Source organism: Muntiacus reevesi, chromosome 10 (genome assembly GCF_963930625.1).
Source record: "Muntiacus reevesi chromosome 10, mMunRee1.1, whole genome shotgun sequence".
NCBI classification, from domain to species: domain Eukaryota; kingdom Metazoa; phylum Chordata; class Mammalia; order Artiodactyla; family Cervidae; genus Muntiacus; species Muntiacus reevesi.
In genome coordinates, this window is record NC_089258.1 from 21,668,858 (window position 1) to 21,683,406 (window position 14,549).

Here is a 14,549-nt window from a genome sequence, read left to right on the forward strand (position 1 = left end):
ATCTTAAAAGATGATGCTGTTAAAGTGCTGTATTCAATATGCCAACAAATTTGGAAAACTCAGCAGTGGCCACAGGACTGGAGCAAGTCAGTTTTCATTCCAATCCCTAAGAAAGGCAATGCCAAAGAATGTTCAAACTACCACACAATTGCACTCATCTCACATGCTAGCAAACTAATACTCAAAATTCTCCAAGTTAGGCTTCAACAGAGAGCTTCCAGATGTTCAAGCTGAATTTAGAGAAAGCAGAGGGACCAGAGATCAAATTGCCAACATCTGTTGGATCACAGAAAAAGCAAGAGAATTCCAGAAAAACATCTACTTCTGCTTCATTGACTATGCTAAAACCTTTGACTGTGTGGCTCACAACAAACTGTGGAAAATTCTTCAAGAGGTGGGACTACCAGACCACCTTACCTGCCTCCTGCTTAACCTGTATGCAGGTCAAAAAGCAAGAGTTGGACATGGAACTGGACATGGAACAATGGACTGTTTCAAAATTGGGAAAGGAGTGTGTCAAGACTGTATATTGTCACTCTGCTTTTTTAACTTGTGTGCAGAGTACATCACATAAAATGCCAAGCTGGATGAAGTCAAAGCAGGAATCAAGATTTCCAGGAGAAATATCAACAGCCTCAGATATGCAGATGACACTACCCTTATGGCAGAAAGTGAAGAGGAACTAAAGAGCTTCTTGATGAAGGTGAAAGAGGAGAGTGAAAAAGCTGGCTTAAAACTCATCAGCTCGCTCCCGCCCTTGCCGGGAGGTCCAACGTGAAAGTTGCTGGCTGACCAAACTTCCAAAGAAACTGTCTGGGAGCCAAGAGTCCAAGCCAGAGCCGGAGCGCAGGCCTAGGCGAGGGGAGGTGGCGGCGCCAAGACTCGAATAGGAGTCGCTGCCGAGGTCAGGGCCAGTCTCTGACAGTCGACGAGGACAGACAGGCGGTTCATCATGGGTGACTTTTTCTCAAGCATTTTTTCCAGTCTGTTTGGAACTCGGGAAATGAGGATTTTAATTTTGGGATTAGATGGAGCAGGAAAAACTACAATTTTGTACAGATTACAGGTTGGAGAGGTTGTGACTCCTATTCCTACCATTGGATTTAATGTTGAGACAGTAACATACAAGAACCTTAAATTCCAGGTCTGGGATTTGGGAGGACAGACAAGCATCAGGCCATACTGGAGATGTTATTATTCAAACACAGATGCAGTCGTTTACGTAGTAGACAGTTGTGACCGAGACCGAATTGGCATTTCCAAATCAGAGTTAGTTGCCATGTTGGAGGAAGAAGAGCTGAGAAAAGCCATTTTAGTGGTGTTTGCAAACAAACAGGACATGGAACAGGCAATGACTCCCTCAGAAATGGCAAATTCACTTGGGTTACCTGGCTGGAAGGACCGAGAATGGCAAATATTCAAAACTTCAGCAACCAAAGGCACTGGCCTTGATGAGGCAATGGAATGGTTAGTTGAAACATTAAAGAGCAGACAGTAATTCAGTCACTTTTGCTCCTCTGAAACGAAGACATCACATATTCCTTTGGAAACAGTGAAGTGTGCTCCACACTACTAAATGTTAAAGCTGTCTGATAGTCGGCATATACTGAACTGGCTGGAACATTTATAATACATATTAAAACTAAGCATTTGGTTGGAAGGGTAACTCATAGTGATTGAACCAACTGAATGTCTGTCCTATATAATGTAAAATATACCTTCCTTGTTATCTTGTGTTAAGGTATATATTCTATTTGTATGCAATTCTTACTCAGATACAGTCCTATTAAAGAATGTTCTCTTAATGAGGAAAAAAAAAACAAACTCAACAATCAAAAAATGAAGATCATGGCATCCAGTCCCATCACTTCAAGGAAAATAGATGGGGAAACAATGAAATCAATGATGAACTTTATTTTCTTGGTCTCCAAAATCACTGCAGATGGTGGCTACAGCCATGAAATTAAAAGACACTTGCTGCTTGGAAGAAAAGCTATGACAAACATAGACATCATATAAAAAAGCAGAGACATTACTTTGTCACCAAAGGTCCATATAGTCAAAAGCTATGATTTTCCCAGTAGTCATGTATGGATATGAGAGTTGGACCATAAAGAAGGCTGAGCACTGAAGAATTGATGCTTCTGAACTGTGGTGTTGGAGAAGACTCTTGAGAATCTCTTGGACTGCAAGGAGATTAAACCAGTCAATCCTAAAGGAAATCAACTCTGAATATTCATTGGAAGGACTGATGCTTAAGCTGAAGCTCCAATACTTTGGCCATCAGATGCGAAGAGCCAACTCATTAGAAAAGACCCTGATGCTGGGAAAGATTGAGGTAGGAGGAGAAGGGGACAACAGAGAATGAGATGGCTGGATGGCATCACCTACTCAATGGACAGGAATTTGAGAAAGCTCCAGGAAAAGGTGAAGGACAGGGAACCCTGTTGTGCTGCAATCCATAGGGTCACAAAAAGTTGGACACGGCTGAGCAACTGAACAATAACAACAATAACATATACATGGTAAAGGGCACAAATCCTAAATTTAGAGCTTAGTGAATGTCTATGCATGTATATGTTGGTTTAACCACACCCAGATCAAGATATAGGACATAACCTTCATCCTTGCAGAGGAGGAAAAATTCACCTTTTCTTCTATCCTCTTAAGTTCGGGAAATAAGGTATGCAAAATAAATTGACAAAAGACTGATTAGCAGGAGGAAAAAAAACAGAATTTATTAATTTGTGCAGGGTGCATACAAGCAGGAGAACTCAGTGATGAGTGACTCAAAGAAGTGGTTAGAATTGGGGGCTGGATGACAAATTGTGGAGAAGTGACAAGACAAAGGAAGAAAGGTTTGTAGGTTCCTAGGGTGGTAACTTGTGGGACAGTAAATATATGAGGAAACGAATGGGAGATGAGGGTTATTTAGTGAGGTTTCTTGTGCAGAACATCTCAGGGTGGACTTTCAGACTCCAGAGCTGACTGTTTTTTCCCTCCTGGTACAAGAGCAGGATAGGGGGTGGCGAGGGAATGCAGCTTCTTAAAGGGGAATTTATGCTCTGCTTTTAGGCAGATGGGGAGGGTAGAGAACTATTCCTGCATCTGCTGTTTCTTAACTGCCTTCGGCTCAAAACAATCCTGAGGCCAAATGACATATTTTGGGTGGCATGTTCTGGCACCCTTTCACCCCAGACAATGTGCATCACCCAGTCAATTTCCCCCTCTTCCCAGAGAGCCTCTATTATTTTATTTATTTTCTAGGATGAGTTTTGGAGGTAGGTTTCCTCTCCCATTGGTTTTCCTTCCAGCTCTCTCCACCCTCCATGCGGAGGCAATGGGAGTTCTCTGTTTGAGAGAACTGCTTGCCTACTTACCTGTCCACTTTGTGATGAAGGTCACATTCAGAATTCACACTAAGGTCAAATTCAGAATCAAAGTGCATTGGTCTTGGCGTTCCCCTTTCTGACATTTTCCTCAGTTTTTCCACAAGCTGTTTTACGCACTTTCTTCTTCCTCTTTTTAAAAATAATATATTTATATTTGGCCGCAGCATGTGACATGCAGAGATCTTATTTCCTACTTTGGGAGCACAGAGCCTGAACCATTGGACTGCCAGGGAAGTCCCCTACCCACTTTGTAAAGGGAGAATTCCCATTGCTTCCTTCAGGTGTGATGCTGGGCTATGGGCGGGCAGCAGCGGAAGCAGGCAGCCATTGACAGATTTATTCATAAGTGACAAGTGTAGTGTTAGTTACTCAGTCATGTCTGATTCTTTGTGATCATAGCCCACCAGGCTCCTCTGTCCATGGGATTCTCCAGGCAAGAATACTGGAGTGGGCAGCCAAGACACACCTCCAAAGATCCCGTGCTCCCTGCTTTCTCCTGCCTTGGGCTCACGGGCAGTCTCCTCCTCCAGCCACTGCCACTTCCTTCCAGACCCCTCCTACATATTCTGGGAAGTGCCTTATTTGCTGCCAACTGGTTTCTATCTCCCAGAATTGCCTTGACATTTATGCTCACTAAGATCCCCTTTTCATTCCTTTTACTTCAATGAACTGATTCCTTCAATGTTGTTGTCCTGGGGGCAGGAAAGATAAAGAATAATAATCCAATCTGACTTGCTGAAACCCTATCCAGGTATTCACTAAGAGTTGTGTTGTATTGTTTGTTTGTTTGCTTGTTTTTCATGGAAAAGCATCCTTGTCTGAATAACATGAAAAGTATTTGATTTCCTGCAGTCTGCGATCAGGCCCTCTCCTCATTGCCCATGAAGCCATCAGGGACCCCTGGCTGTCCCCAGCTAAGTTCACATGCAGGAGTTCTTAGGAGGCAGAGCGGAAGGTGTGAGGTCCTTGACTGGAAAGTGTGTCCAATACTTTCACCTTAAGCATCTCTGCCATAGCATTTTTGTTGCAAACATATTCATTGCATAACCAATTGGCTGAAGGGCAATTTCGCTGCAAAAGATAAAATAACTGGCTGACAGCTATGAGTTAGATAGCTTGGTTTCAACTAGTTGAAATGAATTAACATTTCTTTTAGCTAGTGATGTTACCGATGGCTTTATTAAACTGACACATGGCGATGACTTTTTTCCCAAGAGTTGGTTTCTTGTTTTTAAACACTACATTGGTGGAAAAAGAAGCTGAGGGCCTTGAAGGCACAGAGTTGAATCCACATTTCCCATAGAAGTTTGAAATGTCCATCAAAAAAACGTGGAACAAAATGCCAAGAACAAAGAACAGTGTAGAGGCTTTCACTACACAGCATGAAGTTCAGATACGAAATATGCATCCTAGTGATTGGAAACTGATATCTTTTTTAATGGGGCTTCCTGTTTGGTGCTAGTGGTTAAAAAAAAAAAAAAAAAAAAAAAAAACTTGCCTGCCAATGCAGGAGATGTAAGAGACATGGTTCAATCCATGGGTGGGGAAGATCCCCTAAAGGAGGGCATTGCAACCCACTCCAGTATTCTTGCCTGCAGAATTGCAAGGACAGAGGAGCCTGGCCAGCTACAGTCCATAGGTTTGCAAAGAGTTGGATATGACTGAAGCTACTTAGCACACATGCACCTCTTTTAATAAGAAAGGAATTTTAGCAAGCAAGAAAAAATGTGTAATGGCAAATGAGAAGATGAATCAATAAGCAAGAACATGTATAACATTATGAATGAAAGACTTGGAAGACAAATGCTTAGGTATACCACTCACAATATAAAATCAGTTCTTTGTGCAGTGTTGCCATGAATCTATACACATTTTCAACATTTTCACATATTTTGTATTTTGCAATAAAGTCTTGAATTTTTGTTGATCATTTCTCATGCTTCATTATTTCCTTTTTAATGTCTCTTCTTTTCTTTTTTTGCTATTTTATCTTTTATAACAAAAGTACCTATAGCCAGTTAGGCACTGAAAATGTTTGTTGCAAAAATGCCTGTGTCAAGATGCTTCAGTAATGATGCTTAGGGCTAAGATACTGAAAACCCAGGATGCATGACAGGCGGTGCAGAGAAACAGTGGGGAGTCATCAAGACCCAAGACCTTCCCTCCCAGCAGCAAGTATATGAAGTCAACTACACAATGGCGCTTGCCATGGGCGCTTGCTATCTGCCTCTACAAGGATTAAATCATGTGCTGCTGCAGCTGCTGGTTTTCAACATTCCCTGAAAGGAGTTCAGGGTAGAGAGCAGAATTTAGGCACTCTGTTCTTGGGGGTGGTAGGGGGGACTGGCAGAATGGTTCTTCAGATAGATATTTTCAGGAGTCGATTTTATGAGCCTAATTTTTGTATCTCCTCATAACTGTCCTCAGTTGCTCAGTTGTGTCCCACTCTTTGTGACCGCATGAACTCTAGCCTGCCAGCCTCCTCTGTCCATGAGATTTTCCAGGCAAGAATACTGGGCTGCCCTTTCCTTCTCCTCATATCTAGAAAAGCACTAAAATTCTTCATGGTAACGAGTGCTCCCCATGACTAGCAGCAATCTTCATGAGACTAGCAGCAATCTTCTGCAAAAAAATTACGTGTTTGATTGCATGTACTCCGCCTTCCCCACTGACCTCCCCTACCACCTCTTGGGAGCATTTTCTCAGAGCTAGCCAAGATGCTGTCTCCCAGGCTTCAGTCCTCATTTTACCCCAAATAAAACTTAACTTGCAACTTTCACATGGTGCATCTTTTTTTTACTTCAGCGGTAAGCTCTCTTGTGAATCATGAGCCATTTGCCCTCAGAAGGCTGCTGGGCAGATCCACACAGCTAAGGCCGAAACAGCACCCAGTTCAGAGTCAGACTTGCAGGAAGGGCACCAGCAAAGGCAGTTTTCAAAATCCCTACTGACAAGTCACCCTGAATTGCACTGTGCTCACTGGTCACTAATTACCTGTAGCTAGTTTACTCTGGGATGCAGCAGGCATTCTAGGTCCAACAGGGAAAAATAACCAAGAGGAAGGAGAAGATTAAAACAGAATGGAAAAAAAAAAAGCAACAGAATGAAGAGAAAGCCAAGAATAGGCAGGTTCTGTGTGTTTCTACAGCCTTCTGTTACTATTTACTTAGAGTTTAATTCTTAAAATCATTGAAGATTCCACATCCATTGAAGCTTTTGTTTATGTGGGTGACATTATAGATGGTTACCTTGCTAGAATTAAGTCCAAGAGATGTTAAACTATTTATAAATGCATTGTAAAATAGCAATAAAAGCTTCACTCAATACCTTTTTTTATCCAATGCTAATATAAAACATATATTTATTTAAAATAATATATTTTGTACAAGAGAGAAGAATTTAGTTGAGAAGCCCTATTTTGAATTTTTGCAGTTCTCTTTAATATTTGGCTTAATAGAAGACACCTGGTTTGTTGCACATGTTTCCACATTCAGCCTGTTGTAGTACCACACGTCTGGAAAACTCCCCTCAGCCTTCCCTGGCTGTCAGTGGAAGGGACTCCACACTTCCAGTGCAGGGAGCACAGGTTTAATCCCTGATCAAGGAACTGGGGTTCCACATGCCATGCAGCCAAAAAACTCCTCCCAAACAAACAAACAAACCCCTTCCCTGCACACTTGTGAGGAAATGGGTGTGAAAAAGGCAATAATGTCTTGAAGCAAAGGGTCAGCCAACTACAGCCCAGGGGCCAAATCTGACCCAGAGTCTGCTTTGAAAATAAAGTTTTATTGGAACACAGAGGTGCTCATTATTACCTGTTGTTTATGGCTGCTGTCACCCTATAAAAGCAAAGTTGAGTGCTTATGACAGAGACCAGAGACCTACAAAACCTAAAATATTTATCTGATCTTTTCCAGAGAAAATTTGCTGGCCTCTGTTTTATATTATAATGAAAAGAGTTTGACTTCCTGGATTCCTAAAAGGGGCTCAGGAACCTGCAAGTGTCCTCACTTCATCAATGCCTGTTGTCTTGTCCTCCATGCTTTTTGTTGCATCCCCACTTTGATTCACGCATTCATCAAATGTCTCTTGACTCCCTGGGGACATCTGGTGCTGGCCTCAAGGAGCCCTCAGCCTAGAGGGGGCAGGCAGGAAGGCAGCAGTGATAAACACCGTGATGGAGAGAGCAGAGGACCACTGAAGACAGAGCTGGGGAGAGGAGTTGACCAGATAGAGATAGGAAAGGAGGAGGTGACATTTCTGGCACAGAGAAAAGCAAACTCAAGGGCCTGCAGTGTTCTGGTTTGTGTAAAGCACAGAAATTCACTCATATCCTGAAGTCCTATCCTCAGCCATGGGAAGGGGTGATACCCAGGACCTGGCCGATGACTTTCAATAGGGCCAGAGTCACCCCACTTTAGCAGGGCTGCTGCAATTCCTTCCACCAGGTGCCTGTCTTTCTCTGGGGCAATGCAGGGCCTCTTCCTTCTATCTACAGACCCCCCCCCAGCCCCAACCCACCAAAGGGACACTGTAGCATGAAGGCTGTGCGCTTTGAAGTTGCCCTTCAGCAGAAAGAGGTGGAACCCCACAAGGGCCGTGTATGCCTTGTAGGAAGCAGTGCAGTTGGATACTCACCCTTGACCTTGCATTTTGAAGTCTGTAAGGATGTAGTTTTACCACAATGGAAACTTGAGGTTTGTGTGTGTCCCTTAATGAGAAGCCCTTACTACAAAGGCTCCAGAATTGTACACCAAGAAAGAGCTGAAAGACACGTGGGCCCTAGGTTTGGAAAAGGCAACAATTTCATGGATACCAGTTTGAGCAGTCTCCCTTACCAAGTGAGGTGCTGCTTCCTAGAATGCAGAGATAAGATGAGCTGTATAGAAGAAAGCCCTGTGATACAGTACAATCTTGGCTTTCAAGGGTGTGCAGCTAACGAAGTAACTGCCATGCAGGGTGATCAGTGGATGCGTGTGGACAAAGTGGGTGGATTTTGTTGGCCCTCTCTGTAGTCGCCCATACAGAGATCCAGAGATGATCTCTGAAAACTGTGTGTCAGTTGGCACTGTGCTGCTTTTCCCATACTAGGAGAAAATATTGGGGTTTGATTAGCCACTAAGGAAGGACATGGCTCTTATGACAATCACATATTTTTTTGTTGCACCGTTAACACACTTGATTCTTTTTTTTTTTTTTTTTTTACTGTAGTGGTTTTTGCCATACATTGACATGAATCAGCCATGGATTTACATGTGTTCCCCATCCCAATCCCCCCTCCCATCTCCCTCCCCATCCCATCTCTCTGGGTCTTCCCAGTGCACCAGCCCTGAGCACGTGTGTCATGCATCCAACCTGGGCTGGCGATCTGTTTCACACTTGATAATATACTTGCTTCAGTGTTATTCTCTCAGAACATCCCACCCTCGCCTTCTCCCACAGGGTCCAAAAGTCTGTTCTGTACATTTGTGCCTCTTTTTCTGTTTTGCATATAGGATTATTGTTACCATCTTTTAAAATTCCATATATATGCGTTAGTATACTGTACTGTTGTTTATCTTTCTGGCTTACTTCACTCTGTATAATGGGCTCCAGTTTCATCCATCTCATTAGAACTGATTCAAATGAATTCTTTTTAATGGCTGAGTAATATTCCATTGTATATAGGTACCATAGCTTCCTTATCCATTCGTCTGCTGATGAGCATCTAGGTTGCTTCCATGTCCTGGCTGTTATGAACAGTGCTGCAATGAACAGTGGGGTACACGTGTCTCTTTCAGATCTGGTTTCCTCAGTGTGTGTGCCTGGGAGTGGGATTGCTGGGTCATATGGCAGTTCTATTTCCAGTTTTTTAAGGAATCTCCACACTGTTCTCCATAGTGGCTGTACTAGTTTGCATTCCCACCAACAGTGTAAGAGGGTTCCCTTTTCTCCACACCCTCTCCAGCATTTATTGCTTGTAGACTTTTGGATAGCAGCCATCCTGACTGGCGTGTAATGGTACCTCATTGAGGTTTTGATTTGCATTTCTCTGATACTGAGTGATGTGGAGCATCTTTTCATGTGTTTGTTAGCCATCTGTATGTCTTCTTCGAAGAAATGTCTGTTTAGTTCTTTGGCCTACTCTTTGATTGAGTCTTTTATTTTTCTGGAATTGAGCTGCAGGAGTTGCTCGTATATTTTTGAGATTAATCCTTTGTCTGTTTCTTCATTTGCTATTATTTTCTCCCAATCTGAGGGCTGTCTTTTCACCTTGCTTATAGTTTCCTTTGTTGTGCAAAAGCTTTTAAGTTTAATGAGGTCCCATTTGTTTATTTTTGCTTTTATTTCCAATATTCTGGGAGGTGGATCATAGAGGATCCTGCTGTGATTTATGTCAGAGAGTGTTTTGCCTATGTTCTCCTCTAGGAGTTTTATAGTTTCTGGTCTTACATTTAGATCTTTAATCCATTTTGAGTTTATTTTTGAACACACTTGTTTCAAAGATTTTACCTACCAAATCAAAGGTTGTTAAAATAGATCAATCTACTGTTTCAAGAACAAAAATAATCAGATGGCATTAGAAAAAACAGCCTCAAACTGAAAGCTACTATAAAGCCCTACTATTAATAATAGTAGGATGGATAAGTGAATGGTGATATTTTCATTTAATGGAATATTACTTAGCAATAAAAAGGAATCATCTATAACAACACCAACAAAATAAGTGGGCTCCCATCCTCTCTCCTTCCCTTCCTCTCTCCCTTTCTCCTTTTTCTCTCCTTCCTTCCTTCCGTCCTCTTTTTTCGTCATTGCCTTTCATGTTTTATTCACAAACCTAAATTTGTAACTTGACAAAAATTAGGATGTTGCTAATCACATATTAAAAACAATTTCTTCATCCACCTTTATAATTTACTTTATTTTTTTGATAAATACAACCATCAACTTTTCTGATGATTTCAGAGCTCTTTAACTAATATGCTATCTTAAATCTAATAGGCCCAAATAATTCATACTCTGACACCCCATTTCTAGGAATACATATCGCCTCGTTCACTCACAGAGAATTTACTGAGTTCTGACACACCCTGGAGGTGGATTTGCTCTGGAAAAGTTTTTGGCATGGGTCAAGGAAAGAAAGAGCTGGAATTGAAGCAGTCAAGGCAGAAGGAGATGCTTAAACTCGTGTGACAGGGACATCCCAGGGTGGACCCACTGCTTGCTGGCATCAGAGCAGTTGGCCATACTGGGCCCACTGCTGCCCTCACCCTGTATGCAGGGGTCAGGACTTTTCTATTAAAAGGGAGCTAGCAAATTGACACTTGCTGTGTTCTGTCTTAAGGTTTGGGAAAGCAAGACACACAGATTCCAAAAACAAATGAAGCAGCCTTATAGAAGAAATAAGAGGCTTTTGGCTCCTTCAGGGTCCCTATCTGAGATTCCTGCCCTGCCATGGGTGGTCCACCTCCTTTGCATCCTTACAGTGACTTGGCCCTTTCCCTTGGCTATTTCCACTTTTCTCCTTGCAACCAAGAATTCTAAGCATGCCATATGTATTTTTTTAATATCTATTTTTATTTATTTATTTGGCTGTGCTGGGCCTTAGTTGTGGCATGCTAAGTCTTCAGTCTTCATTGCAGTATACAGGATCTTGGTTGTGGCATCTGGGATCTAGTTCCCTAACCTGAGATCGAACCTGGACCCCTTGCACTGGGAGTTCGGTGTCTTAGCCACTGGACCACCAGGGAAGTTTTGCCATATTTTAATAAGGCAAATTATCCTGTCCTTTGGGTACATGTAACCCTGCAGTAGAGATTGCATATCAGGATGGAAGGATGGACTTTCAAGTTCACCTAATGTGAGGTGTTTCAAACTTTTCTCTTTTAACACAAGCTGGAGAAAAGAAAAGAAAAAAAAATACATTTACTGGGGCCCATTTGTACACATTTACATCACATGGACTTATAAAATACTGCAGTGAAAGTTTGATAAGACAGTATTTACCGCTACTGTATGTGATACATCTTATTTCCTTTCTCTTCTCTTCAATATATTCTCTCCTATTAGATTCTATTGAGATTCCCATGTGGCTCAGTGGTAAAGAATCCACCTACCAATGCAGGAGATGCGGGAGAGACAGGATGATCCCTGGGTTGGGAACATCCCCTGGAGGAGGAAACAGCAACCTGTCCCAGTATTCTTGCTGGAAAAATCCCGTGGACAGAGTAGCCTGGCTGGTTGGAGTTCAGAGGGTTGCAATGAGTCAGACATGACTAAGCAACTAAGTACGTGCACAATCACGATTAGATTCTATTAGAAAAGGTGGTTGTTAACCTACTAAGTTAATTTCAGAGTTTATGAATGGTTGTGTCCTGCAAATTGGAAAATACTACTTTGATCATATCTTCTTTGTTTACTCTCCAAGCTCCTGAGTAAAATATTGTGTCATATAAGATTTTCTTACCTAGCTAGGGAAACAATGAACCAACCATCAGTGTATTTCTGTGGTATGGGTTTTATTTCCCATCACAGATGATAAGACTGGGCTTCTGGCTGGCGGTGAGTGCACAGCCTCCCCAGTTTAGTTGTACAAGGCTTCGCCAGGAGATTGGATATTTACAAAATTAAATTTCTGATTCTGCAAAAGCTGAAAGTCCAGCCCTAGACCTGGTATCTATCTATGTGCATGCAATCACCAAAACTGTCAGTGTTTCATTTTATATTTTTATCTAAAAAAAAAAATTGTTTTTTTGCTCTGCTGAAGCTTCGCTGCAGCACAGGGGCTTCTCTAGTTGCGGCACACAGGCTTAGTTGCCCTGTGGCATGTGGGATCTTAGTTCTGCAGTGATGCTATCCAACCATGTCATCCTCTGTCTCTGCCTTCTCCATCTGCCTTCAATCTTTCCTAGCATCAGGGTCTTTTCCAATGTCAGCTGTTGGTATCAGGTGGCCAAAGTATTGGAGCTTCAGCTTCAGCTCCAGTCCTTCCAATGAGTATTCAGGGTTGATTTCCTTTAAGACTGACTGGTTTGATCTCCTTGCAGTCCAAGGGACTCTCAAGAGTCTTCTCCAGCAACACAGTTCAAAAGCATCAATTCTTCAGTGCTCTGCCTTCTTTATGGTCCAGCTCTCACATTCATACATAACTACTGGAAAGACCATAGCCTTGACTATATAGACCTTTGTTGGCAAAAGTCCATGTAGTCTTTGCTCTCTAACACACTGTCTAGGTTTGTCATAGCTTTCCTGCCAAGAAGCAACTGTCTTCTAATTTCATGGCTGCAGTCACCATCTGCAGTGATTTTAGAGCCCAAGAAGAGGAAATCTGCCACTGCTTCCATTTTTCCCCTTCTATTTGCCATGAAGTGACGGGAATGGATGCCTTGATCTTTGTTTTGTTTTGTTTTTACTTTTTATTTTTTTCCCTCCCTTCCCCCTGTTTTGTTTTTAATATTAAGTTTTAAGTTGGCTTAAACTGTAAGAAATAAATTTGTGATGTACTAATGTGGATGCTTCTTTATCAACACTGTAAATGAGCTCTAGAATTGAGTCTAATGGCCACTCTAATTTTAAGTAGTGACGAGCACAAGCAGTGATTCCAGATGAGATGAGAGGACTGAGATTTCTGTTATCGACAAAGCCACCAGGCTCTGCTGATGCTCCTGTGGTTTGCTACCCACAATTATAGTAGAAGGGAAGGCTAAATTGAAGTTAGAAGCTAGTGAAAATGAGTAAGTTAGTTAGTTAGCTGGTTAGTTAGCTTGGTAATTTTTTTTCCATCCACATTCTTGGCCCATTGAATTTTGCCCATGGATTCCACAATAGAACCTCTGGCCCATGCAATGCAAGACACAGCTTCCCAGTGACTCCTTCCCAACACACTTCCCTGGTTAGAGAGAGTCATCTCCAGAGCAAGTGCACACTTGTTTCTCCTGAAGACTTAGTTTTCTCCTGAGGTCCCAAGGGGAACCTCGCCATCTAACCCCTGAACCAGCATCATCACTGCATGTCCTGCATGTCCGTCTCCAGCTTTTGATCAGACATACAGACGCCTGGGTCTGCAGAGTCCAGTCTGCTGCAGGACAGAAGGAACCACTCACCCGCTGAAACCTGGATGGATTGGAAACAGCTGGTTGGAGGAGTGTGACAAGTACCAGGGCCCCGTGGCTGGTCTCACAAGCGCAGATGCAGGCATAATCAAGAATTCCAGAACAGTGGGAAACACTCCCTCTTCAGGGAAGGGCAGCAGCCCACGTGGCCTGGGGGCAGGGGACCGGCTGAGGGGGCCTTCCCTCCGCCCCACACAGTTGTATAGACAGGGCGGAGGAGCAGTGTGGGGAGGAGCGGGACCTCGGATCAGTCCTGAGAAATGATGGGAAATTACTCAGTGAAGTTCAGAAGAACACATTGACCGCTGCTTGACTGGGGCTCAAGGCAGGACTCGCATTTCTAGCAAAGTCTGCAAAAGCACATGAAGTGAAATAATGGAGAACAGATTGAAAGCCAGCCCACGACGAGGGGGAGTGCCAGGGGTCAGAGTTCAGGCAGCGTTTCTGGAAAGAGAAGAAAGAGCATGTTTCCCGGTTCTAATTTTCACATGCCTGAGCTATGCAACCAGACAAATATTTGTGGATCTCCTCCAGCCCTGCAGAGCCCGTCATGGGAGCCCGAGGAAGAATGCTGCTGCATACCAGTCTCCCTGCTGGCCCCAGATTGCCCTGCAGTTCACCCTAACTCTCAGGAACCCCAAATTTCCCAAAGGAAGCTGCAGTGGAACCCAGACTGTCTGCTTCTCCGGGTTAGGCGGCTCACACCTCCCACCACCTCTGAGCCTCAGTCTGAGCTCAGAGCTGGGAATCACCAGGCTTCGGGGGAGGAGATGTGGGGTCTGGACACTCAGCTGAGGGCTCGGTGAGCTTAGGAGGAGGATGAGGGATGAGCACGCACTTGTCCGCGGTGCATCTGTCTGTCACAGGGTGCGAGGGAGCCCGAGAGTTGTCACAGCTGAGCAGACGACTCACTTCCCTGCCCTGCCGTGTCTGCAGCTGCGTAAACTTGGGAACGTGGGAATTCCATGGACCCGACTTTGGCCAAAAGGGCAGAAGCCCAATGTGACGTATCCGTCTATGACTTCGTTCAAATAGCTGCTTGATAAAGACCCAGGAAAGGCTGCCC

The 14,549-nt window shown here is 43.3% G+C and overlaps 1 pseudogene; it reads left to right on the forward strand.

Annotated features, from left to right (window-relative positions):
* Positions 1-791: 791 nt before the first annotated feature.
* LOC136176631 (ADP-ribosylation factor-like protein 1 pseudogene) lies at positions 792-1,809 on the forward strand (annotated as a pseudogene).
* The last annotated feature ends 12,740 nt before the right edge of the window (positions 1,810-14,549 follow it).